The sequence below is a fragment of the Saccopteryx leptura genome, chromosome 12, assembly GCF_036850995.1.
Source record: "Saccopteryx leptura isolate mSacLep1 chromosome 12, mSacLep1_pri_phased_curated, whole genome shotgun sequence".
Taxonomy (NCBI): Eukaryota; Metazoa; Chordata; class Mammalia; order Chiroptera; family Emballonuridae; genus Saccopteryx; species Saccopteryx leptura.
Genome location: NC_089514.1, coordinates 40,453,207 through 40,479,503, shown reverse-complemented (window position 1 = coordinate 40,479,503; position 26,297 = coordinate 40,453,207). Strand labels below are relative to the sequence as shown.

Below are 26,297 nucleotides of genomic sequence, written 5' to 3'. Positions count from 1 at the left end.
ATGATAAAGGCCATATATGATAAACCATCAGCCAACATCCTATTAAATGGCATAAAACTGAGGACTTTCTACCTTAAATCAGGAACAAGATAGGGTTGTCCACTCTCTCCACTCTTATTTAATGTGGTGCTAGAAGTTCTGGCCAGAGCAATCAGACAAGACAAAGAAATAAAAGGCATCCATATCGGAAAAGAAGAAGTAAAGGTATCACTTTTTGCTGATGATATGATCCTATACATCGAAAACCCGAAGGACTCCACAAAAAGATTATTAGAAACAATAAACCAATACAGTAAGGTCGCAGGATACAAAATTAACATACAAAAGTCCATAGTCTTTCTATATGCCAACAATGAAATATTAGAAAACGAACTCAAAAAAACAATTCCCTTCACGATTGCAACAAAAAAAATAAAATACTTAGGAATAAACATAACAAAGAACGTAAAGGATCTATATAATGAAAATTACAAAGCATTGTTAAGAGAAATCGAAAAAGATACAATGAGATGGAAAAATATTCCTTGTTCTTGGATAGGAAGAATAAATATAATCAAAATGGCCATATTACCCAAAGCAATATACAAATTTAATGCAATTCCCATCAAAATCCCTATGAGATTTTTTAAAGAAATGGAACAAAAAATCATCAGATTTATATGGAAGTATAAAAAACCCCGAATAGCCAAAACAATCCTAAGGAAAAAGAATGAATCTGGGGGCATTACAATACCTGACTTTAAACTATATTATAGGGCCACGATAATCAAAACAGCATGGTATTGGCAGAAAAATAGACACTCAGACCAATGGAACAGAATAGAAAGCCCAGAAATAAAACCACATATATATGGTCAAATAATCTTTGATAAAGGGGCCAACAACACACAATGGAGAAAAGAAAGCCTCTTCAACAAATGGTGTTGGGAAAACTGGAAAGCCACATGCAAAAGAATGAAACTCGACTACAGCCTGTCCCCATGTACTAAAATTAATTCAAAATGGATCAAAGACCTAAATATAAGACCTGAAACAATAAAGTACATAGAAGAAGACATAGGTACTAAAATCATGGACCTGGGTTTTAAAGAACATTTTATGAACTTGACTCCAATGGCAAGAGAAGTGAAGGCAAAGATAAATGAATGGGACTACATCAGAATAAAAAGTTTTTGCTCAGCAAGAGAAACTGATATAAAAATAAACAGACAGCCAACTAAATGGGAAATGATATTTTCAAACAACAGCTCAGATAAGGGCCTAATATCCAAAATTTACAAAGAACTGATAAAACTCAACAACAAACAAACAAACAATCCAATAAAAAAATGGGAAGAGGACATGAACAGACACTTCTCCCAGGAAGAGATACAAATGGCCAACAGATATATGAAAAGATGCTCAGCTTCATTAGTTATTAGAGAAATGCAAATCAAAACTACAATGAGATACCACCTCACTCCTGTTAGATTAGCTATTATCAACAAGACGGGTAATAGCAAATGTTGGAGAGGCTGTGGAGAAAAAGGAACCCTCATTCACTGTTGGTGGGACTGTAAAGTAGTACAACCATTATGGAGGAAAGTATGGTGGTTCCTCAAAAAACTGAAAATAGAACTACCTTATGACCCAGCAATCCCTCTACTGGGTATATACCCCAAAACCTCAGAAACATTGATACGTGAAGACACATGTAGCCCCATGTTCATTGCAGCACTGTTCACAGTGGCCAAGACATGGAAACAACCAAAAAGCCCTTCAATAGAAGACTGGATAAAGAAGATGTGGCACATATACACTATGGAATACTACTCAGCCATAAGAAATGATGACATCAGATCATTTACAGCAAAATGGTGGGAACTTGATAACATTATAAGGAGTGAAATAAGTAAATCAGAAAAAAACAAGAACTACATGATTCCATACATTAGTGGAACATAAAAATGAGACTAAGAGACATGGACAAGAGTGTGGTGGTTACCAAGGGTGGGGGGAGGGAGGACATGGGAGGGAGGGAGGGAGAGAGTTACGGGGAGGGGGAGGGGCACAGAGAACTAGATAGAGGGTGGCGGAGGACAGTCTGACTTTGGGCGAGGGGTTTGCAACATAATTAAATGACAAAATAACCTAGACATGTTTTCTTTGAATATATGTACCCTGATTTATTAATGTCATCCCATTACCATTAATAAAAATTTATTATAAAAAAAAAAAATAACACAGAAAAAGCAATACTATTGATTATGTAATATTAAAAAAAGATGCCCAACTTCATTCATAAGAAGGGAAATGCAGATTGAAATGAGACACTGTTTTTTACTTCACAGATTGGCACAAAGTAAAGTATCTGGTAAAACTACGTTGGTAAGCATTTGTTTGGGGGACTCTTCCACTCTCCCATGTTATTAGTCAGGGTATAAATTGTAACAACCTTTTTGAAGAATATTTTGACATTTATCAAAAAGTTAAATGAGTATTTCCTTTGATTCAAAAATTCTATCTTTAGGAACTTAATCCACAGATATATTCTCACTGGTATGATATTATGTAATGTTCAAAGATGTTTATTACAGTAGTATTTTTAATAGAAAAACGTTAGAAACAAAGCAAAGATTCACCAAAAAGGACTGGATAAATAATATATGGTATATTCACACAATGAACCACTACACAATTATGAAAAAGAATGAGGCTACTCTACATGCACTGATATGTTAGAGTTTCCAAACACATTAAGGTAATAAAAAAATAAATAAAAAAAACTAGGTAAAGTACATGGTATATAATGTGCTTTCATTTGTACGGAAGCAAAGACTATGTAGATGGGTATATGTCTGCATGTGCGCACACTCTCTCTAGAAGGATCCTAAGACTCTGACAGTAATGATTGCCTGTGAGGAGGGCAATAGCTTCTAGGGAACAGGGGTGCGCAGGAAGAATTACTTTTCATTGATTATATTCTTGAACACTTAGAATTTTGTATTGTGTGCATGTGTTATCACACCCCCAAAATACTTTTTTTCTTCTAACAATTGAATTTCCTGGGGTGTCAGGTGGTAGAACACCACAGAATAAGCCATACTCTTGCATAGCTCTTCACTGTGTATCCCCTTTGCCTGGAAAGGCCCTTTCCTCTCATTTCTCCAGCTCACTCCTGCCCTGGGAAACCTTCTCTGGTAGTCCCACTACCAGCCTGAATTTGATTCTATTGCACAACCCTACTGTAAAGCCAGTAGCCATGGCTACCATTACAGCTTCTTGGCCCATGCAGGTTCAGATTTGATTTGGACAGACGGTAATGAAACAATGGAGCCAAGAACTGGTGGGCCATTAGCTTTAATCCTAGCTCTCTCCCGGCGGGCGAGAAACACACACAGTGGGAAAACACTTCCCTTTCCATTCAGGACTCCCAAAGCCACTGACTTATCCAAGTTTCCTAGAATCAAAGGTTTGTTCCTCACCAGCCTTATTCACCTCTGTTCCCCATCTCCTTCTCTCTGCATAAACTCTGCACAAGCTGGCTTCTTTTTCAACACTCCACCATCTTGGCTGCTTCTCTCCTTCACATGGCCTTTCTCTGCTCTCCTTCTAATGCTAATCTCAGGAACCAAGAGAACAAGCCCCTGGTCTGCCCCCATTCTATGGTGTAGAAATCAAAACCTTTAATCCAATATATAAATAAGGAAGTCTCTGATACAAAGTCACTTATCTGAGGCATAAATGGAATTCCTCAGAAGAGTGCACCACCCCACATCATGCAACAGTCAAGGGTGTGGGGAAAAGCTTAGTTTTGAAAAGATCTTAGTATTAAAAGGGTGGGAAAGGCTTAGTCTTAAAACTAAGCCTTAGGCTATTACGTCCCTGCCTGCTACAGCCTGTCCCCCCATACCCATTGCAAACTATAAATGAGCAAACATATATATCATATTTACAAACGTATTTGACTAATACCTACCATGCCTCCACAGCCCTAAGCATGCCTCAGTCACAGTGCTCAGCCACTTGAGTACAATGGGGGACTTTCTGTTTTTGTAGCACTCCAGCCCACTGGGAACTACCAGTGCCGTGTGGAAGAAACCTACTCAAAACACAAACTGATGTCAAGAGGAAGAGGGGGAGGCCTGCCAAGGGAGGCAAAGAAGACCTGAATTTCTGTAAAGCCAGCAGCCATGGCCAGGGCCACCATCACAGCAGCCTTCTGGCCCATGCAGGTTCGCATTGGATTCGGACAGTCGGTAAAGAAACCATGGAGCCAAAAACTGGTGGGCCATAGCCTTTAATCCTACCTTGCACCCGGCGGGCAAGTAAAAATACACACTGGGCTCCAAAACCCAGTCACACTCAGTGCTCACAAAGCCACTGACTTATCCGAGTTTCCTAGAATCAAAGGTTTCTAGCTCACCAGACTTATTCTCCTCAGTTCCCCATCTCCTTCCTTATCCCAGATACAAACTCTACACAAACTGGCATCTCACTCAGCACTCCGCCATCTTGGCTGCTTCTCCTGGCCTCCTCCACGTGGCCTCCTTTAGCTGCTGGCTCTACTCTCTCCACTCTCTCATGCTAACCTCAGGAACCAAGAGCCAAACTCCCGCTCCGTTCCCATTTTATAGTGTAGAAATCCAAACCCTTAATCCAATATACATAATAGGGAAGTCTCTTAATACAAAGTCACTTCTCTGAGGCATGATAGGATTGTACCATCTTACACCAAAAAGGGTAGGAAAGGCTTACTCCCAAAACCAAGCGCCAGGCTACAAGGATTCTGCCTGCCTTTAGCCCACCCCAACACACATTAATATCACCTGGGCAACGGCCTCTTTAACAAAGTGAGCATAATACATTTTATCTGCCCAACAATTTCCTTCTCCCTTAGCTTTTATTATCAGAAGTAGGATTACAAGGGAGGGGGATCAGGTGATAAGGGGAAAGAATGATTAATGGCCATTTTGTTGACATGAAGAAAGGACTAATTTGGGTCAGTATATTCTTTTTCTTTTGCTAATTAACAAGCACAAAGGTCGGGGGCAATCTAAAACCTCTAGGCTAATTTTCTAAAGCCCGTTCACATGCATTTCTTTGTGTCTGCACACAGGTCACTCACTCACACAGCTTCTTGGTGTTTGCATCCAAAAGACATTCACTCAGGGCTTTTAACTAAAAGTTCCCCATCCAAGTCATAGAGGGTTCAAGGTTAGATGGGTGATTCCCTACACGGTTTGTCTGTGGGTTGGGTTTGTGCTTCTTGATGGGGGAATGCCATACTAGACCTCACAGTCTTATTGTCCATCAGTGTCTGGCACACAGGCGGCTTCTACAGGAGTGATGGCTAATTGAATGGATGGAAAGAGAGGTGCTTCTAGAGGGTCAGCACCTTGTGAATGGGGATTTTTGTCTGTTTTATTCAGTGCCATAACCTTAGCATCACAAAAGGGCTTGGCACAAAGGTATTCAATATTTGTTGGATGAAGACATGAATGCCATCTAGAGGGAGAAGGGGGAAAGTGAGCAGCTGGAGCGATGATGTTTGAACAAGGTGTGAAGAGGCTCATAGGAGAAGGCCTATAGCTCTGAGTAGGACCTTCGGGAAGGCCAACTGAGTACTGGGCTGGCTTCAAAGCACAGGTAGATATTTGCCCACAAGAATGGTTTAGCAACTTTTGCCACAAAGACCAAGATGGTGACAAGAGTCCCAGCCTTCTCAAGAGTGCCTAGGCCAAGGAGCCAGTGTTGGTTGAGTCTTTCATTAGCAGGGACCTCAGTATATTTCTGCTGCCATTCAGCACCTACACCAATCACTCCATCATGTTCAGCCAGGCTACACCCTACAAGTCTCCAGTGCCCTCTGAGGTGATGGGAGGGTGCCCATTACCCAGTCACCTTAGGCCTTCCAACGCCCATGCTTGGAGTGGCTAAAGAAACCATGAGCACCTCTGTTGACAGGGAGAAGACCCTCTCTGGGGCTCCCTACAAATATATGCAAAGAACACCAGAAAAACAATTGGGAAGAGTTACCATATGACCCAGCCATTACACTTCTAGGTATTTACCCAAGAGAAATAAAACCAGTTGTTCAAGGAAAAACTGGTATAGAAATGTTTATAGCAGTATGTAAAGCCAGAAGCCAGGGCTACCATCACTACAGCAGCCTGGCCCATGCAGGTTCGCATTGGATTCGGACAGTCTGTAAAGAAACAACGGAGCCAAAAACTGATGGGCCAACATCTTTAATCCTAGCTTGCACCCGGCAGGCAAGTAAAAACACACCCTGGGCTCCAAAACCCACTCACATTCAGTGCTCACAAAGCTACTGACTTATCCGAGTTTCCTAGAATCAAAGATTTCTAGCTCTCCAGACTTTGTTCACCTCTGTTCCCCATCTCCTTCCTTCTCCCTGCACAAACTCTGCACAAACTGGCTTCTCACTCAACACTCCGCCATCTTGGCTGCTTCTCCTGGCCTCCTCCATGTGGCCTTTCTCTGCTCTCTGCTCTCTAATGCTAATCTCAGGAACCAAGAGAGAGCTCCCGTTCTGCCCCTATTTTATAGTGTAGAAATCCAAACTTTTAATCCAATATACAAAATAGGGAAGTTTCTAATACAAAGTCACTTATCTGGGGCATGATGGGATTGCACCACCCCACATCAAAAAGGGTAGGAAAGGCTTAATCCCAAAATCAAGCCCCAGGCTACAAGGATTCTGCCTGCCCACAGCCCACAGAGACACACATTAATATCACCTGGGCAACGGCCTCCACGTGGGCAGCGCCATCTTTAACAAAGTGAGCATAATACATTTTATCTGTCCAACACAGTATTATTCACAATAGCCAAAAAGTAGAAAAAACCCAAATGTCTATTACTGGTAAATGGACAGATTAAATGATATCCATACAATGGAACATATTCAGCAAGAAAAATAAGTGAAGTGCTCATATGCGCTACAACATGCGTGAACCTTGAAAACATTGTTAAATGAAAGAATTTAATCATGTATTGTACGATTCCATTTATATGAAACATCCAATATCAGAAAGTCTATAGAGACAAAAAGTAGTGGTTGCCAGGGCTGTGGGCGGGAGCTGGCAGAACAGGGGGAGTGACTCCGACAGGGCGTGGTGTGATGAAAATGTTCTGAAATTGATTATGGCAATAGCTGACAGCTGCGTGAGTATACTTTTGAAAAAAACCCCACTGAATTTGTACACTTTAAGCAGGTGCACTGTACATTATGTGAATTATATCTCAATAAAGCTGCTATTAAAAATAAGAATAAGGCCCTGGCCGTTGGCTCAGTGGTAGAGTGTCGGCCTGGCGTGCGGGGGACCCGGGTTCGATTCCCGGCCAGGGCACATAGGAGAAGCGCCCATTTGCTTCTCCACCCCCCCCCTTCCTCTCTGTCTCTCTTTTCCCCTCCCACAGCCAAGGCTCCATTGGAGCAAAGATGGCCCGGGCGCTGGGGATGGCTCCTTGGCCTCTGCCCCAGGCGCTAGAGTGGCTCTGGTCACGGCAGAGCGTTGCCCCTGGTGGGCGTGCCGGGTGGATCCCGGTCAGGCACATGCGGGAGTCTGTCTGACTGTCTCTCCCTGTTTCCAGCTTCAGAAAAATACAAAAAAAAAATAATAATAATCTGCAGTTTAGTAGAGGCGTGAACTGGGCTCAGGCCCATGCTGACCATTATATTAGGCCTCCAGAGTTCTGTCCCCTGGAGTCAGATAGGGCTGTGCTCCAAGGCAGTCATACTTATACAGTCCTCTACCCCAAAACCAGGGAAGGGATCCTATCAGTGGGTCCTGATGGCTGGAGGGTAGCAGAATGTCACCCCAAAATCTGACTGTATGAGTTTAAGACATACCACCCCAGGATATGCCACAGGATATGCCACTTTAGTATGTTGAAATTTTGAGCTGAGGGCACTTGAAAAATAACAAATACAAAAAGAGGCTTTCTCTGAATTCTCTCATCTACCTAGAGAATGATCCTCCAAAAGGGACTCAATTGTCATAAACCCCTGCCTGGGAATCTCATCAACCAGGAGACATTCACTCTTTTCACAGGGAAAATTATTAATGGACACCACACCCAGACAAACATTGTCACAAACCATCGTACTTCCCATCTATTCTTTTTTTTTTTTAAGTGAGAGGAGGGAGATAGAGAGACAGACTCCCGCATGCACCCCAATCGGAACCCATCCAGCAACCGCTATCTGGGGCCAATTCTTGAATAATTGTGCTATCCTCAGCGCCCGGGACCACACTCGAACCAATCAATCCACTGGCTGTGGGAGGGGAAAAGGGAGAGAAGGAGAAGAGGGAGGGGGGAGAGAAGCAGATGGTCATTTCTCATTTGTGCCCTGACCGGGGATTGAACCCAGGATGTCCACACACTGGGCCGACATTCTATCCACTGAGCTAATCAGCCAGGGCCCCATCTATTCTTATTTTTCATTTTTATTGAATTTATTGGAGTGACACTGGTTAACAAAATTATACAGGTTTTAGGAGCACAATTCAACAACACATCATGTGTACATGGTATTGTGTGTTCACCACGCCAAGTCAAGTCTTCACTCATCACCATTTATGCCCCCCCTCCTCCCCTCCTCCACCTCCCACCCACCCAATCACCACACTGTTGTCCATGTCCATGAGATTTTTCTCTTTTTTTTTTCTTTTCTGCTCAATCCCTATATCTAATCCCCCAGAACTCCTCCCCCCAACCCATCTATTCTTTTAGGGGCCCATTCTCTTTCTTAAAAGTCATTTACCCTCCACTAAGATTATTTGCATACCCCTCCCCTTTCCCTATTAAGAATGTTATTTAAGCCTGAATTCAAAGCAAACTCAGGAGTTATTAATTTTTCCGAGTTCTCCTCCATGTTTACATGAGGCATAGGTGTTAATAAACTTCTGTTTGTTTTTCTCTTGTTAATGTGTCCTTTGTTACAGGCATTTAGGCTAAGAACTGATAAGGGTAGAGGGCTTGGCTTCCGAGCAGACCCTCCCATGATCCTCAGGGCTAGTGAGGGAGTGAGTGTTCTGGGGGTTCCTGAACTGAGGAGGGCTGTGGAACTTCTTTTTAAATTTTGAAAATAATTTATTTATCTATTTATTTATTGAGATAGATAATAGATGGGGGGGCATCGATATGGTGTTCCACCTCTCATGCACTCAGTGGTTGATTCTTGTATGTACACTGGACAGGGATTGAACCCACACCCTGGCACATGAGTATAGCACTCTAACTGAGCTACTGAGCTAGGGCTGAAACTTCTTTATTTCCTTCTGTAAAGCCAGTAGTCACGGCCACCATTAGAGCTGCCTGGCCTGTGCAACTTCGCATTTAATTTGGAGAGACCATAATGAAAAAACGAGGTCAAGAACTGGTGGGCCATTACATTTAATCCTAGCTTGCACCCGGCAAGTGAGTAAATACACACAGTGGAAAACACTTCCCTTTCCATTCAGGGCTCCCAAAGCCACTGACTCATCTGAGTTTCCTAGAATCAAAGGTTTCTAGTTCACCAGCCTATTCTTCTCTGTTCCCCATCTCCTTCTGTTTGCACAGACTGGCTTCTCCTTGAGCACTCCACCATCTTGGCTGCCTCTCCTCTGCAATGCTGATGGCAGGATGTGAGTGAGAGAGCCCCCGGTCTGCCTCATTTTATAGTGTAGAAATTAAAACCTTTAAGCCAATATACAAATAAGGACGTCTCTGATACAAAGCCACTTACCTGAGGCATAAATGGGATTCCTCATGAGAGTGCACCCCCTTCATCATGTAACAGTCAAAGGTGTGGGGAAAAGCTTAGTTTTGAGAAGATCTTAGTATTAGAAGAATGTTGAAAAGATCTTAGTATTAAAAGGGTAAGAAAGGTTTAGTCTTAAAACTAAGCCTTAGGCTATAAGGACTTTGCCAGCTTACAGCCTGTCTCCCACACACAATGCAAACTATAAGCGAGCAAACATATACATCATATTTACAAACTTATTTGACCAATACCTTCCCCACAAGATCTGAGGGACTCTCACTGGATGAGTGTTTTGGGTGAGGGAGAGAGTGGCACAGGGCAAGGGAGTATAAAATAAACTAATTTTACAATTTTTGAGCACCAGCTGTGCATCTGGCACACTGTTACATGTGAACTGTAAGAGCTCTTCTGGGCTGGATGAACTTGCCGAGCCTGGCTGGAGACAAATGTATGGGGGACTGTGGGAGTGCAGTGTTAAAGCTGAGTGCCAGCGAGGACAGTGGGCCACAGAGGAGACATGGGAGAGGGCTCATTTCTATTGCTACAGAAGTTTCATGCCGTCACTGTGAGTGTGGGCCCAGCCCTGTGTGTTTTCTTCCTAACGGAGACCTGTGGTGTAGGGGTATTTGAATGGTGGGATTGAGATGTCGTGTTTTATGGTTTGAGTCCCTGAAGCCCATAGTTACGGTGCAGCATGAACAGGAACCCTGGGCAGAGATATAAGGTGACCCCACAGATACAAAGGTGACCAGGTTCATTGGCTGGCCTCCCAGTGCCCACAGAACTGCTAAGGAAGTGTAAACTAATTGAACATTCTCAGCAGAGCTTCTAATTCTCATCTTAGGTCTATAACAAGGGTCCCCAAACTACGGCCCGCGGGCCGCATGCAGCCCCCTGAGGCCATTTATCCGGCCCCCGCCGCACTTCCGGAAGGGGCACCTCTTTCATTGGTGGTCAGTGAGAGGAGCATAGTTCCCATTGAAATACTGGTCAGTTTGTTGATTTAAATTTACTTGTTCTTTATTTTAAATATTGTATTTGTTCCTGTTTTGTTTTTTTACTTTAAAATAAGATATGTGCAGTGTGCATAGGGATTTGTTCATAGTTTTTTTTATAGTCCGGCCCTCCAACGGTCTGAGGGACAGTGAATTGGCCCCCTGTGTAAAAAGTTTGGGGACCCCTGGTCTATAATATTTTAGGTACTTTATAGATTACATAAGGGTTTGTAGGTTGTGAAAAATCCATCCGTAGGAAATGTGTACCAAGTTCTAAGTCAATGAGTGTTTGGAATACAACTCCTTTGCTGACATGTTAGATACTTACAGTAACTAGATTTCAGGACAGTCCCTTTAAATACTTAAAGGTTGACCCATTGCTGGGCTGGATGCTATAAGAAAAGTCTCCCCGGGGCTTTCATGTGAAGCTGGAGGGGTGCTCAGCAAGGCTTCAGACCTGCCTTTGAGCCGCCCCATTGACCTCACCTGGCTAAGACCCCAGTAGAACCAGGAGGACTCAGGATGCCAGAAGTCAGGACAAGGGAGCAAAGGGCATCAAGGTCCCGTTCAGCCTCTGCTTCCGGCCCAGCCAGGTTCCTGGTGCGGGGACCATGTGCTTTCAGAAGGAGCTGACTGATGGACAACAGGACATCATAATGGCAGAAAAAACCTCAGGGCTGGACACAGAAACTGTAATTACAAGAGAACAAACTCACAACAAATTCCAGACTATGACGCTTATGATCCCGGGACCAGGGAGGGGAAGGAAGGGGAGCCTCACCCCAACCTCATGAACACACTGGGTAGTCAGGGTGGAAATTAAACAGATGTGTTTCTTTAATTCAAAGGTTTAATTATTCTGATGGTTTCCAAACTTAATCTGAGCTATCACTTCAGTTTTAATTATGAAAAATGAAATGGATTATTTACAGTAACTAATATGACAGGAAAACTGAGAGGTGAGAAATTGGTAACTTGGCAACTGTTTATTCATCTTCTTTTTCAACCAATGTTTATTGAGTACCTACTGTGTTTCAGACGGTGCCATGATTCTATAGCTGTCTTATTAGGGAAAAAAAACTAGGGTCGTTATAGCCCATACTGTGGCTAGTTTCTTTCATTTCATTATCTCATGCACTGCTCTAAATAACACTCCAGGGCAGGTATTGTTCTCCCGGATTTTTAGAAGCACAACCGAGATTATACAAGGTTAGGTAATTTGCCTGAAGTCACACAGAAAAACCTATGCTTTTTTTTTTTTTTTTGTGATGAAGACAGAGAGAGGAACAGATAGGGACAGACAGGCAGGAAGGGAAAGAGATGAGAACATCAATTCTTTGTTGTGGCTCCTTAGTTGTTCATTGACTGCTTTCTCATATGTGCCTTGACCAGGGGGCTACAGCAGAGTGAGTGACCTCTTGCTGAAGCCAGTGACCTTGGGCTCAAGCCAGCGACCTTGGGCTTCAAGCCAGTGGCCCTTGGGCTCAAGCCTATGATTCCATGCTCAAGCCAGCGACCCTGCATTCAAACCGGTGACCTTGGGGTTTCAAACCTGGGTCCTCTGCATCCCAGTCCGATGCTCTATTCATTGTGAAAACCTATGCTTTTTGCCACTTAACCTACTTCACACAGGAACCTACAGACTGATACTCTGAATCTTATTTCCTTCTTTTCAGGAAAAGCTAACTTTTGCTAAGGTAAAGGTTGCTTGTAATTTTAAGCAGGTAGGACAGTGATCAAAACTGCACTTTTGGGAAATTAACTTGACACTTTCCTACAGGATGCATAGGTGCCACTGGGACAGTCCAGGCCAAAGGCCGAGACCTTAGCCAGAGTGGTGGCAGCAGGACTGGGGAAAGGGGCTGTGGAAAGCACTGTGGAGGCTAGAAGGGGCGTGCTAAGGGTTTGCTGTGACGGGCAGGGAAGGAAGACAGCTGGCTGCCCTGGGGTGGGAGAGCAGGTGACTTGAAGTCCCAGCTTGGCCACAGACGAAAGGCTTGACCTAGGGGCAAGTCACTCAACCTCTCGGGGCCTTACTTTCCATGTGCCCAGAAGGCACTGCAACTAGCTTATTTAGTAGTCTCAATTCAGGGGCATATATACTGAAATGGTTTCCAGTCATTGCTTTCAACCTGCCTGTTAAATCTCCGTTAGTATCTTGCTTCCTGGTCACTTACAGTTAGTTATTCATGGTCCACCACAGTTTTTAAGGCTTCCATCTCAAACCTGGCTTCAACCTCACTTCCTGCCATGCCCCTACTGCACAGGCTGCTGCGTGGGGAGCCGGGACTGATTGTTTGGAACCTGGACAAGTGCGGCCTCCTCCCTTTTTCCCTGGGGTGGAGGGATGAAGAGGAGGGAGAGGAAAAGTGATGAGTGCGGCACTTAGCTGCCTGCATTGCTGTCTCTTTCTATTGATTGTGGCAGCTTCCAGGCTCATACTAACTAATTGGCCAGTGGTGACCAAATGCTGTCTCGCTTATGGGGCACACACGGTCTTCGGAGCTCCCGGAGGGACTCTTGCTGCCCGTGCCCTGATGGGTAGGATGTGGCTCATGCCCCCTGCCCTTCCCCTGCCCTCCTTCTGTCTCTAGCCCCGAGCTGCTGGGTTTCCCTCCCACAATGGGCATTTCTAGAGTAAAAGGAGCAGGGGAGAGGGTCTAAGTCCGACTTCCGTCCACTGTATCCGCTCCTGTTCTTGCTGCACCTCGCCTAGGTCGCAGACTGCTCCCAGCCACCGCCCCCTGCGCCGCCATTGTTCCCTCTCTGGGCGGAGGCTGGACTCCAGCCCAGCTGTACTTCACTCGCCAAGCCAGTAGCCCTGCGTGGGGCGCATGGGACATGAAAGCGCCATACTGGGAGGCACCTGCCTCTGAGGGAGAGGCCACGTCATTCCCCACTGGGCAGAGGCTTATAACCTTTTCCCACGGTCTTTGAGGGCTAGAGTGGCAGTGGTGAGGTAATGGAGGGAGCCAAAGGGCAGTGTCTGTCGCTGCCTAGAGGAGGGGTCTAGCCTGAACTCTGAGTCCAACTCATCAATCTGGTATGCAGAAAAATTCCCCCCCTCCCCCACTCCCGGCTTCTGAGAAAGACAAAATGCCTGGTACTAGGGCAACTGAGATGGTCGTGGGTGACTACGCTCGTGTTCTGCTTCTACTGTCATCTCTGTGTCTCTGCTCTTCTCTTTCGGTGCTCTGTTCACACAGTAGGTGTGGATTGTAAGATGGACTCTGAGCTGACCAAGTCTGGTTGGTTGGCCTCTTGGGTATCCTGTAGTCACAGAAGCTGGTGTAATCCAAGAACAAATAGCCCTGTGGTGTTTAGAGTTTCCCTTAGTTACCAAGCCTCTGTTTGATTCCTTGCATAGCAACACAACTAGGAGGGGAGATGAGCAGCATCTCGAATGCACTTTGGGTATAAGGTGGGACCCACTTCTGGACGATTGGCTGGAAGTGTGCACAGAAGTGAACTACCAAACATGCAGGAAGCAATCCTTCTGGTTCTCCTGGGCGCCATGTCAGGTAGGAGCTCCATTTTGACTCCTTGCTTGCCCTACTCGTTTTACATGATATCATTGTATGATAAAGTCCTGAAAGAGAAACTTTTCTCTGGGAAGGGGCTAGCCCAGAGAACAGAGCTGCCTCTGCCTAAAGAAGCCTCCATCTAGTCCATGTCTGTGCAGACTTCACTGTCTCACTCATACTAACTGGCCTGAGCTGGAAGTCATTCCAAGAGCCAGAGTTGGGAAAGTGATTTTCATAGCAAGAACTTAGTGCTGTGAGAGAGGAAACTGTTTTCTCTCTGCCTTTAGGTCCTTTTAGCTGGTTTGTTAATTCAATTGACTTAAGATAGATTAACAGTAGATAAATTTAATTGTATATGTATGTGGAGCCTGTATGAGGCCTATAGGCAGTTGGGCACTTGAGCCCTACAACTGAGGGGACACAGGGAGGACTTCAATCTCCAGGCCCTGCTGAGCTGCCCCAGCCCACCACATCTAGCCCGTATCTTTTGTATATAGTTGTCTTTGGTGATAACTTTCTTCCCAGACCAGGCCCTCTATCTAAATTTTTTAGAAAGTTAAGGGAGAGATTTTTTTAAAAAGCTATTTCTCATACTTACCTGGCAGGGGAGATACCATGATCACGAAGGTGGTTTTCCCAGGGCGAGGCTTATCCATTGCACTCCGGATGTGCTGACCCCTGCAATTTCCCCAAATGTGGGAAACTTGGCTGCATAATTTGTGGTAGTGGGGGACTGCGTTCGCGCTCTCTCCAATTAAAAAAAAAAAGAGAGAGAGAGAGAAAAGCTATTTCTGAATCATCTGGGTCTTCACTGATTCAGCTCACTACAGTCTGTGTGTCAAAGTGGCACATTCTAGGAAGACTTGTTTGGAATCTCTTCAGTGTGCAGGGCAAGTCAGTCTTAGCAGAGGTTCTGGCCTTTTTCTGGAGACTTTTAGGGGCAAGTTGAGCTTGGCAAATCACTCTGAGGAAAATGGGGTTCTGAGGAGCTACTATTTTATTTTATTTTATTTTTATTTTTTATTTTTTTCATTTTTCCGAAGCTAGAAACAGGGAGAGACAGTCATACAGACTTCCGCATACGCCCGACCGGGATCCACCCGGCACACCCACCATGGGGCGACGCTCTGCTCACCAGGGGGCGATGCTCTGCCCCTCCGGGGGTTCGCTCTGCTGCAACCAGAGCCACTCTAGCGCCTGGGGCAGAGGCCAAGGAGCCATCCCCAGCGCCCGGGCCATCTTTGCTCCAATGGAGCCTCGGCTGCGGGAGGGGAAGAGAGAGACAGAGAGGAAAGCGCGGCGGAGGGGTGGAGAAGCAAATGGGCACTTCTCCTGTGTGCCCTGGCCGGGAAGAGCTACTATTTTAGTCTTGAGCAGAGAAAATGCCTTCTGATGGAAGAGCAGAAGATTCAACCTAATGTTTCTGGCACCTCTTCTTCCTGTTCAAGAGCTTCAGGAATCCTGGGTGATCTTTTTAATGTTGTCAGCTTAGATTATTGAAATGAACTTTTTAAATTAAATTTTATTTTTGAATAGGTATTATATGCATAATGTATGAAATTCAACCATGTTAAATTTGCAGATTAGTTTGTATCTTTGATGAGTTACTTGAATAAAACACTTAGAGGAGTGTCTGGTACATAGTAAATGCCTAGTAAATGTTAGTCGTTGTTATGTATGATATTGACTCTTCCTACCCAAGAACTGAATTCTAGATACTTGCTCATGTCTTCATTTGTTTTCCTTAGGAGTATTTTAAGATTTCCTTCTTATAAATCTTGCATATTCTGATCATGTTTATTTCTAATTCTTTCTTCTAAATTTTTTTGCATTTGTAAATGCATTTTTCCTTGTTTTTTCATTGATATTATCAATATAATTAATGGAAGTCTATTAATTAATTATCTTATTATTTGTAGTAGTTTTTCATTTGATTCTCATTCATTTCCCAGGTTTGAAAATAATAAACATTTGTGCTCTTCTTAACCCATTTACCATTTTTTTAATTGAGAAGAGGGGAAATAGTGAGACAGACTCCTGCATGTGCCCCATCTGGTATCCACCCAGCAATCCTGTCTGGGGCCAACACTTGGACCAGTTGAGCCACTAGCCATGAGAGGGGAAGAGAGAGAAAAGGGGGAGAGAGAGGGGAAGAGAAGCAGATGGTTGCTTCTCATGTGTGCCCTGACTGATGCTAGGATGTCCACACACCAGGTCCACACTATCTACTCAGCCAACTGGCCAGAGCTGAGCTTACCCATTTTTCTACCTTATATTTCTTTTCTCTTGCTTTTGTTTTTTATTCAGTGAGAGGAGGGGAGGCAGAGACAGACTCCTGCATGCACCCCAACAAGGATCCACCCAGCAAGCCCACTGGGGAAGGATCCTCTACCCATCTGGGGTGTTGCTCTGTTGCTCTGCAACCGAGCTCTTCTTAGTGCCTGAGAAGGAGACCATGGAGCCATCCTCAGTGCCTGGGGCCAACTCGCTCCAATTGAGCCATGGCTGCAGGATGGAAAGAGAGAAAGAGAGACCCAAGAGGGAGAAGCAGATGGTTGCTTCTCCTGTGTGCCTTGACCAGGACAAACTCAGGACATCCGCACACCAGGCCTATGCTCTACCACTGAGCCGACTAGCCAGGGCCATATTTTTTTCTTTTATCTAATTACTGGGTCTGTACCTTCAGGCTGTTTTTAAACAGTGATAAGCATGTACATTCTGGTTTTGTTGCCTTTTAAGCATGATGCTAATTCTTGGTGTGAAATGTTTTATGTATTCAGGAAATAGCATTAAAAATTTAGAATATGGGCCTGAACTGTGGTGGTGCAGTGGATAAAGTGTCAACCTGGAAATGCTGAGGTTGCCGATTCAAAACCCTGGGCTTGTCTGGTCAAGGCACATATGGGAGTTGATGCTTCCTGCTCCTCCCCCTTCTCTCTCTCTCTCTCTCCCCTCTCTATAATGAATAAATAATATCTTTAAAAATTTTTAGAATATTTATTTACAATTTAAAATGGAGTCTTCAGCTTTTTCTAGACCTATGGAAATGACCATTTGACTTTCTCCTTTGATCCGCTAATAAAATAAATAACTGGGTTTTATAACATCGAACATTCCTTACTCTTAAGCTTTTAAACTCAGCAGAGGGCAGGAAGAACTGGCAACTGGAACTGGGCCTTGAGCAGCTCAGGCTGTCATTTGATGTAAACATTTAAGATTCTCCAGAAACATAGGCTTTTAGGACCATAATCATCTGAGTTAAGAGGTGACATTTATTGTCATTGGAGGAAGAGTGAGGTAGGAAAAAGACCACTGTCTCATACTAAACACCGTCATTTAGAACTATCATCAGATGTATAAAAAAACCTGATGATAAGATTTGCAAAAAAATACTTGAGATTTCCTTTTTTTTTTTTTTTTTTAAATGAGAGGGACAAATAAGGACAGACAGGAAGGAAGGGAGAGAGATGAGAAGCATCAATTCTTTGTTGTGGCTCCTTAGTTGTTCATTGATTGCTTTCTCATAAGTGCCTTGACTAGGGGGGGCGACAGCAGAGCGAATGACCAGCTCAAGCCAGTGACCTTGGGCTCAAGTCAGCAACTTTGAGCTTTAAGCCAGCGACCATGGGGTCATGGTTATGATTTCAAGCTCAAGCCAGCAAACCGGCACTCAAGCTGGTAAGCCTATGCTCAAGCCGGCTACCTCGGGGTTTCAAACCTGGGTTCTCTGCATCCCAGGTCAACACTCTATCCATTCTGCCACTGCCTGGTAGGGTACTTGAGATTTCTTATAAAAACCACATTCAGATCCCTCCCTCTCCAAAAAACCATGCACCATGCTTTTTCTCCTACAGGTTAAATACTTTTTTAGAAGGTCTGCTCTGGTACAAACTGTTTCTCTCTCACCTTTTTCTATGAGTCTAAGAACCTGACCTTTGCCATCACTTTCAAACATGTGGGTCACAGAGGATTGGGAGAGGGGGACAGTCACACCAGCACCTGCCTTCAGGGTATTAGAGGCAGACATTACTCTAATAGTTTCAAATAAAGTAATATTCTCCAGTATTCTTGTTCTCACTTTTTCTAACTCCTATGCATCTTCCAGTGCCCAACACAAGCCTCGTCTTCCCCGTGGAGCCTCCTACATTGCCCCAGCTCGTGCACTGCCTCCTACATTGCCCTCCCCACTGCACTTTGGAGCGCCTCTTGCTTGCACGTGGAGTTCATGCAAGGGTTTAGAGCAGTGCCTAACACAGAAGAAGTGCTCAGTGAAAGGATAAGTGCTCATGAGTTATCACACTACAATCCATCTGGTATGTGTCTGTCCTGGCTCCTCAACTGGAATGTCAGTTCTGCAAGAACAAGTTTCATCTCTTACTGCTCTGCAGTCTCCAAGTGCCATATATGTAAGGGCAGCCAGTACAAGTTGTTTTTGTTGACCATCTTCCCTTTTTGGATCTGTCTTTATTTTAATTTAATTTTTTTATTTACTGATACCCTCAAATTTAGATCTCCTTTCTGCTTAATACTGTCATGTAAATCAGCTTCTTTCCTTTCCCTTCCCAGGAAAACTAAACAGTCTCTCTTTGAGAGGCTGTGGTCCCACTCCAACAACAGCTTACAAAGTAAAGCGCCAGGAGAACATAAACTAGACAAAAATCCTTGCGAGGCTGGTGGAGACTGGAGACAAAACAATCTTCTGGCTCCATCAGTACCGAAAGACCACATGTCATTTCTAGAAGATGGTCCACTTAGCAAAGGCCCCTTGGTATACTAAAAACCAGTGTACATTGAAGCTGTCTACATTTTGACAAAGCCTTCATGGAACTAGCTTTTGTATTCCTCTCCTGGAAATGAAAAATGCCATAGTATTTAATGAAAGAAGGGGTCCTTGGTAGCTGGCAGATCCACAGGACTGTGCAAAAGTTCCCAGGCCCACTGACCTGAGTTTTGTCCATTGAGCACCAGGCATAGATGATCTCAGGTCTTGAGAGGAAGACCCTTCCCCATGCCTGCCATCTGGGCCTGTCCCTCTGCTGGGCAGTTCTATAAAATGAAAAAGAGGCCCAAGACTCGGTGTTTCATGTTCCCTGAGGATTAGATCCAACCCCTTCTTAATGGTCTTATCATTTGAAAAGGCAGAAATGTAAAGTTTATTTGCATAAAGTCTTTTTGTCACCAATTAATCCTTTATGTGGGATCCAAGAATATTGCAAAATGTTTCTACTTTTTCTGTGACGTCGCTTTCCTGTCCAGAGTCAATTCAGAAGAGCAGAGGCCATCCCTCCTCTCGTCCTGTCTCTCTCTGGCTTTTCCACGGCAGCCCGGTCCTCTCCTGTCACCTCTAGCTCAAGCATTTGGAACCCATCTTCTTCCCACCACTGTGGGGTTGGAAGAGGTGTGCCAGAAAGCAGCTCCTCTCAGGCCAGCACCAGAGTGACACTCCGAGACAAACACATCTTCTTTTACTAATTATGACCTAGTGTAATTTACAGTCACTAGTAGAGTCACCATCTTTTCCTCTGTGTCTTCACTAAGGGCTCTATTCTATCAGTCTTTCCGGGCATGGATCAGTCCCCAAAGGGGGTCAGTGAGCATCCCATCCAGGAAGGTATTCATTACAGAAATTAAAGACATAAGAAGGTCTTGCACACTCTGAAACGACAACATTCGCTAATGTTTTCTAGTTTATCAAGCATACACATTTCTTATATGGTTCCTGTGCTGTCAAAGAGAACACTAGGCCTGAAATTATCGTATTTCCCCAAGTATAAGACACTACCACTTATAAGATGCACCTTAATTCTGGGGCCTGAAATTTGAAAAAAAGACAAGCGCGAAAAAGCAGGAAATGCAAGTAAAAAAATCTACAATGAGTGCAAAAACAAGCATGAAAAAAGCAGGAAATGCAAGTAAAAAATCTACAACCACTGTACAAGACGCCCCCAGTTTTTAGACCCCCAATTTTTTTTAAAGGTGTGCCTTATACATAGGGAAATAGGGTAGCCTCAGTTGCTTTGCTAAAGTTCCTGCACAGAACTGATCCCTGGTCAAGGCACCAAGCATCTTGATAAATAGTGCTGCTTTGTAACCATGAGTCCTGGGAGTTTGGGGATGGTTTGTACTGGTTTGTAAACACTGCTCATTGGTAACAGTGAGATCAGTGATTCACATGTGATCTGGGTATAGTCAGAGACCCTTCGAGGACTCTGCTATAAAGCCTGGTTATGTAAAGAGACAACACCTACGTGACCTGAAAGATAGGAAAGTTTCCAGCAGACACTCTATTTTGGGCTCCCTAGTTCCAAGGTATTAGTGGACACTTTGGTGGTTCCTGATCTGAGCAAGTGCATTTGTCAAGGCCCTTAGAGGAAAGAGGACAGCAGGAGCTGGCACCGGCCTCTCCCATCCAACTGGGAGGCAGCCTTCAGCTGTGACACATAACCTTACTCTAAGGTTGTTGCTGTACTTCCTTCTTTTTTGGTAATAGACTATGGATTTGTAAGCATTCTCATTTGGGTCCTGTGAGTCTTCTTCACCAGCTGAACCCTGTTTAACGGCCAGGGTTAATGTCGCACCACAGTCCTGAGACAGAGTTCACAGAGGGCCTCGGGGAAGTGAGGGGACTAGTCCAAGTTCCCAGTCAGGTAGAGGCAAGGCTCAAACTTGACGCAAGTTGCTCTTCTCACACCCTCCTCTGACTTCTTTCACTACCCTTTAGATTAGTTACTAGAGAGAACAAGGAGGCATTTATTGAAAGCAGAGCTGTGAGCCACTGCCTCCTGAAGGGGAGATGACACCTCTGAGCTGCATGGTCGCCTCAGTGCCCAAGGCCCAGGGTGGGCAGTGTCTTCCCCCAGAGCAGGCTGCAGAGGCCTACGTGTTCCGGGAGGCTGCAGGAGGAGGCCTGGTCGGTCCGTTTCCGGCAAGGCAGTGATTTTGCTCATTTTGAAATAAGCGAGGACACCATCCATCCAGATCTCAACCACAAGCAAGATGTTTCAGTGGGCTCAGTGACTGATAACAGATCTTTGATGTGCTTTTTCTTTATAAAAGTGTATGCTTCAAGCAATTTTAATTTGATTCTTAATTAAAATGCATCTGTACATCAAATCCCATTAAAGCTTCTTTCTTGTTCTCGAGCACTCAGACCACCAAAGAAAGTTTGAATGACCAGCCGGAGAAGGCAAGAGCATGGTGTCTTAGGGAGGGTGGGCTCTGGCTCCTGATCTTCCCTCTGCCATGATTAGCTAGGTGCCTTTGGATACATCCCTTCAACTTATTTGCATAATGAATGGGTTAAATATTTTGTGATTTTAAAAACTAATGCTTTATTTTTAAGATGTGGCCTCTAGCCACTAATTGTTATTATTATGATACTATTACTACTTTTTTATTTATTTTAATTTATTGTGTTTACATAGATTCTAGTGTTGCCCCGAATACATACCCCCTCCCCCGTATTCCCCTCAACATCTTCCTTGCCCCCCTCCCCACAGCGCCCTCCCCCTTTCCCTTCAAGATTATCCCATCCTATCATCCCCTTTCCCTCTGTGCTTTTTTCCTCTGGTCCCTTTGATCCCACCTCTGTCTCAATTCCGTTCCTCAGTTCACATTGTTCATTGGATTCCTCAAATGAGTAAAGTCATATGATATTTTTCTTTCTTTGCCTGGCTTATTTCACTTAACATAATAGTTCCCAGGTCCATCAATGTTGTCACAAAAGGTAAGATTTCCTTCTTTTTCATGGCCGCCTAGTATTCCATTGTGTATTTGTACCACAGCTTTTTAATCCACTCGTCCACTGACAGACACTTGGGCTGTTTCCAGATCTTCACTATTGTGAACAATGCTGCCATAAACATAGGGGTGCATTTCTCCTTTTGAAACAGTGCTATTGTGTTCTTAGGTTATATTCCTAAAAGTGGGATAGCTGGGTCAAAAGGCAGTTTGATTTTTAATTTTTTGAGGAATCTCCATACTGTTTCCACAGAGGCTGCACCAGTCTGCATTCCCACCAGCAGTGCAGGAGGGTTCCCTTTTCTCCACATCCTCGCCAGCACTTATTCTGTGTTGTTTTGTTGATGAGCGCCGTTCTGACTGGTGTGAGGTGATATCTCATTGTGGTTTTAATTTGCATTTCTCTAATGATTAGTGATGTTGAACATTTTTTCATCTGCCTATTGACCCTCTGTATGTCCTCTTTGGAGAAGTGTCTATTCATTTCTTTTGCCCACTTTTTGATTGAATTGTTAACTTCCTGGTGTGAGTTTTACAAGTTCTTTATAAATTTTTGTTATTAACCCCTTATCAGAGATATTGTCAAATATGTTCTCCCATTGTATGGGTTGTCTTTTTATTCTGTTCTTGTTGTCTTTAGCTGTGCAAAAGCTTTTTAGTTTGATATGGTCCCATTTGTTCATCCTGTCCTTTGTTTCACTTGCCCATGGAGGTAAATCAGCAAATATATTGCTGCGAGAGATGTCCGAGAGCTTACTGCCTATGTTTTCTTCTAAGATGCTTATGGTTTCACGGCTTACATTTAAGTCTTTTATCCATTTTGAGTTTATTTTTGTGAATGATATAAGTTGGTGGTCTAGTTTCATTTTTTTTGCAGGTAGCTGTCCAATTTTCCCAACATCATTTGTTAAAGAGGCCGTCTTTACTCCACTGTATGCTATTATCACCCTTGTCAAATATCAGTTGTCCATAGAGCTGTGGGTTTATTTCTGGGTTCTCTGTTCTGTTCCATTGATTTGTATGCCTGTTCTTATGCCAGTACCAGGCTGTTTTGAGTACAATGGCCTTGTAGTATAACTTGATATCAGGAAGTGTGATACCACCCACTTCATTCCTCTTTCTCAAGATTGCTGAGGCTATTCATGTTCTTTTTTGGTTCCATATACATTTTTGGAATATGTGTTCTATATCTTTGAAGTATATCATTGGTATTTTAATTGGTATTGCATTGAATTTATAAATTTCTTTGGATAATATAAACATTTTAATGATGTTTATTCTTCCTAGCCATGAGCACTGTGTATGCTTCCACTTGTTTGTATCTTTGGTGATTTCTTTTATCAATGTTTTATAATTTTCTGAGTACAAGTCTTTAATCTCCTTGGTTAAAATTACTCCTAGATACTTTATTTTTTTTGTTGCAATAGTGAAGGGGATTGCTTCCTTAATTTCTCTTTCTGACAGTTCATTGTTGGTGTATAAAAATGCCTCTGATTTCTGAGTATTAATTTTACATCCTGCCACCTTGCTCAATTCATTTACAGGCCCCGTAGTTTTTTGACTGTGTGTGAGCCTGGGCCTCTGTAGTGGCCGCCACGGTTCCTGCCTCCACCGGGCCTGTGCACTCAGCAGCACAGGGGGTGGTGTAGCTTAGACCTCAGCACTCACTACCTGTGTCCCTAACGTGCTGCCTGCCTCTAAGTGCCTCTTTGTTCTGACTGGGGCAGGAGAGCCTCCAGTAGGCAGGGTAATTTCTTCCTTTTGCTGGTGATGCTGTTCCCAGGAAAAATATTCACTTTAAATTTGGGGAGTGATTCAGCCCAGGGGTTAGGGTGTCCATCCCTCAAAGTGTCTCCCCCTGTGCCTCCGAGACCAGCTCTCCCCTGGCAACTCCAGTCCTCCCAGCGCTCTCCGCTCCTGGGGCTCCGGGAAAGTGGCTGTGAGTGAGGCTCTCCATGCAGTCCTTTAATACGGAGCCTGGGGCTGAGAGTTCTGTCTCCTTCTCTGAAACAGTATCTAGGCTCTTTTCTCAGCCAAATATAGTCCGTAAGCCCCTCCCGGGCTCCAAGGCTCTAGGCTGGGATTCTGGTTTCGGGGCTGAGGACCCAGAACTCCCTGGGAACTCTCCCCGTTGCAAGAGTCCCTCCGGGCCGGGCTGCCGCTCACTCCTGGGAGCGGAGCAGCCTTTCCCACGTCTCTGCCTTTCCTACCAGTCTCCGTGTGGGTTCTTTGGTGGACCTTGGCTGTAGAATCCTCTTAGTTTAGTCCAAAGTTGGTCTTTCAAGATGACTGTTCTCAAAATTAAGTTGTAATCCACCTTGGTTCTGGGAAGTGGGAGTTGCTGTGGCCACCTTCCCCTCCATACTACTTTTCTAAATACCAGGGAAGCTGGAGGATGTGGGTGTTGAACTAAAAGTTGAGAGGTCCCACCTTAGCTACCTTTTTTATCAGTTTCCTCTGAGTGTGTGCCACAAACTTTTTAAAATTCAGTTGCATGGCCCTGGCACAAACGACCTTGTCCTAGGAAGAGAGGCCACCAGATGAAAGCAGAATGTCTCCAGCAAGAATGCCTGCAGAAAGGTCGTAGCCAAGGTCACGCCTGGCTTTATCCATCCATAGGGCATGCAGTTCCCAGCACAAACTGCTTGAGGGTCACTGGATAGATTACTTCTCCCTCCAGAATCTCTCACTCACTGCCATATGACCATTCAGGGAGTTTTATGAAAAGCTCTGTTATGTAAGGAGGAAGCATGGAGCTGTGAAGAGTCCTCTCCTTCAAATCAGATGCTTTGGATTAAAAGACTGGTTCTTTTATGAAATTAGTCTCTCAAAACCCAGGCTTATCATAGTTATAATTAATGCAATAAGATCGATGAATATTGTCTGACCAGGTGGTGGTGCAGTGGCTAAATCATCAACCTGGGATGCTGAGGACCCAGGTTCGAAACCCTGAGGTTGCTGGCTTGAGCACGGGCTCATCCAACTTTAGCATAGGGTTGCTAGCTTGAGGATAGGATCATAGACATGACCCCATGGTCGCTGGTTTGAGCTCAAAGGTAGCTGGCTTAAAGCCCAAGGTCTCTGACTTGAGCCCAAGTTTGCTGGCTTCAGCAAGGGGTCACTGGCTCCACTGTAACCCCCAGTAAAGGCTCATATGAGAAAACAATCAATGAACAACTAAGATGCCACAACTATGAGTTGCTACTTCTCATCTCTCTCCCTGTCTGTCCCTGTCTGTTCCTCCATCTCTCTTTCTCTCTCTTTCTAAAAAAGAAAAAGGTTGATGAATATTCTCCCAACAAAGCAAATTAGGAACTGTGCTCTGGGAATATTTGGGGAGCACAGTTTCTCCAGCCTCCTCAGTTCTCCAAAGTAAATCCAGCAAGGTCAGATCTGCCTGTTCAGAACAAGACTGTGGAAAGCCCAGAGCGGGGCTTAGCAAACCTCTCATACCCAAGTCCACACAATTCTAGCACAATTCCTATGTTGTTCCAGAAACAGCCTCTTACGGATAACATCACCCAAATCTAACATCTGGGTTGAGGTGTCAGTTCCATGCTGGGCCCCAGCACCATCTTGCTATTCTCTTGCCAAGTCATAGAAAAACTATGATGCATAACATGTGCACAGTCACCTGACAAGCATGGGGTGATGGATGCTGCAGTAAGTATGTGCAGTCTGTTATCTCCAAGCCCCAGCTGTGTTGAGGGCCCACCACTGATGCTTAGTGAGTGTGTAATCTCAGATATGTGACATGGCAGCAACACCTGCATTTTGTTTAGAGCGGATGAAATTAGGCAATAAAGCAGCTAGCACAATGCCTGGTGTGTAGGTTCTTAGTAAATGCAAGTGATTACTTGTTTTAGCAGAGATGTAACTCACCAGGCTATTCTTGAGAAAAACCTAGTGACCTAGTGAGTTAGGCCCTGGCCAGTTGGCTCAGTGGATAGAGTGTCGGCCTGGTGTGCAGATTCCCTGGAATTCTATCACCAGTCAGGGCACACATGAGAGGTGACCATCTGCTTCACTTCGCTTCCCTTCCCGTTCCTCCTTTTCTCTCTCTTCCCCTCTTGCAGCCAGTGGCTAGATTGGTCTGAGTGTTGGCCTCAGGCACTGAGGAAAGCTCTGTTGGTCTGAGCATCAGCCCTAAATGGGGGGGGAGGGGTCGCTGGGGAGATCCCAGTCAGGGCGCATGCGGGAGTCTGTCTCACTATCTCCTCTCCTTTCACTTAGAGAGAGAGAGAGAGAAACACCTAGTGTTAAGTTAAATCTGAGCAGAGG

At 44.4% G+C, this 26,297-nt stretch overlaps 1 protein-coding gene and 1 non-coding gene across 2 annotated transcripts in view; both read left to right on the top strand.

The window, feature by feature from the left end:
* Positions 1–26,297, top strand: part of CDHR3 (cadherin related family member 3) — a 257,056-nt gene that overhangs the window by 110,340 nt on the left and 120,419 nt on the right. The gene's annotated exons all lie outside the window — the stretch shown is intronic.
* LOC136384292 (U1 spliceosomal RNA) lies at positions 14,867–15,030 on the top strand. The gene has a single exon (XR_010747578.1). It is a non-coding gene; the product is annotated as a U1 spliceosomal RNA (small nuclear RNA).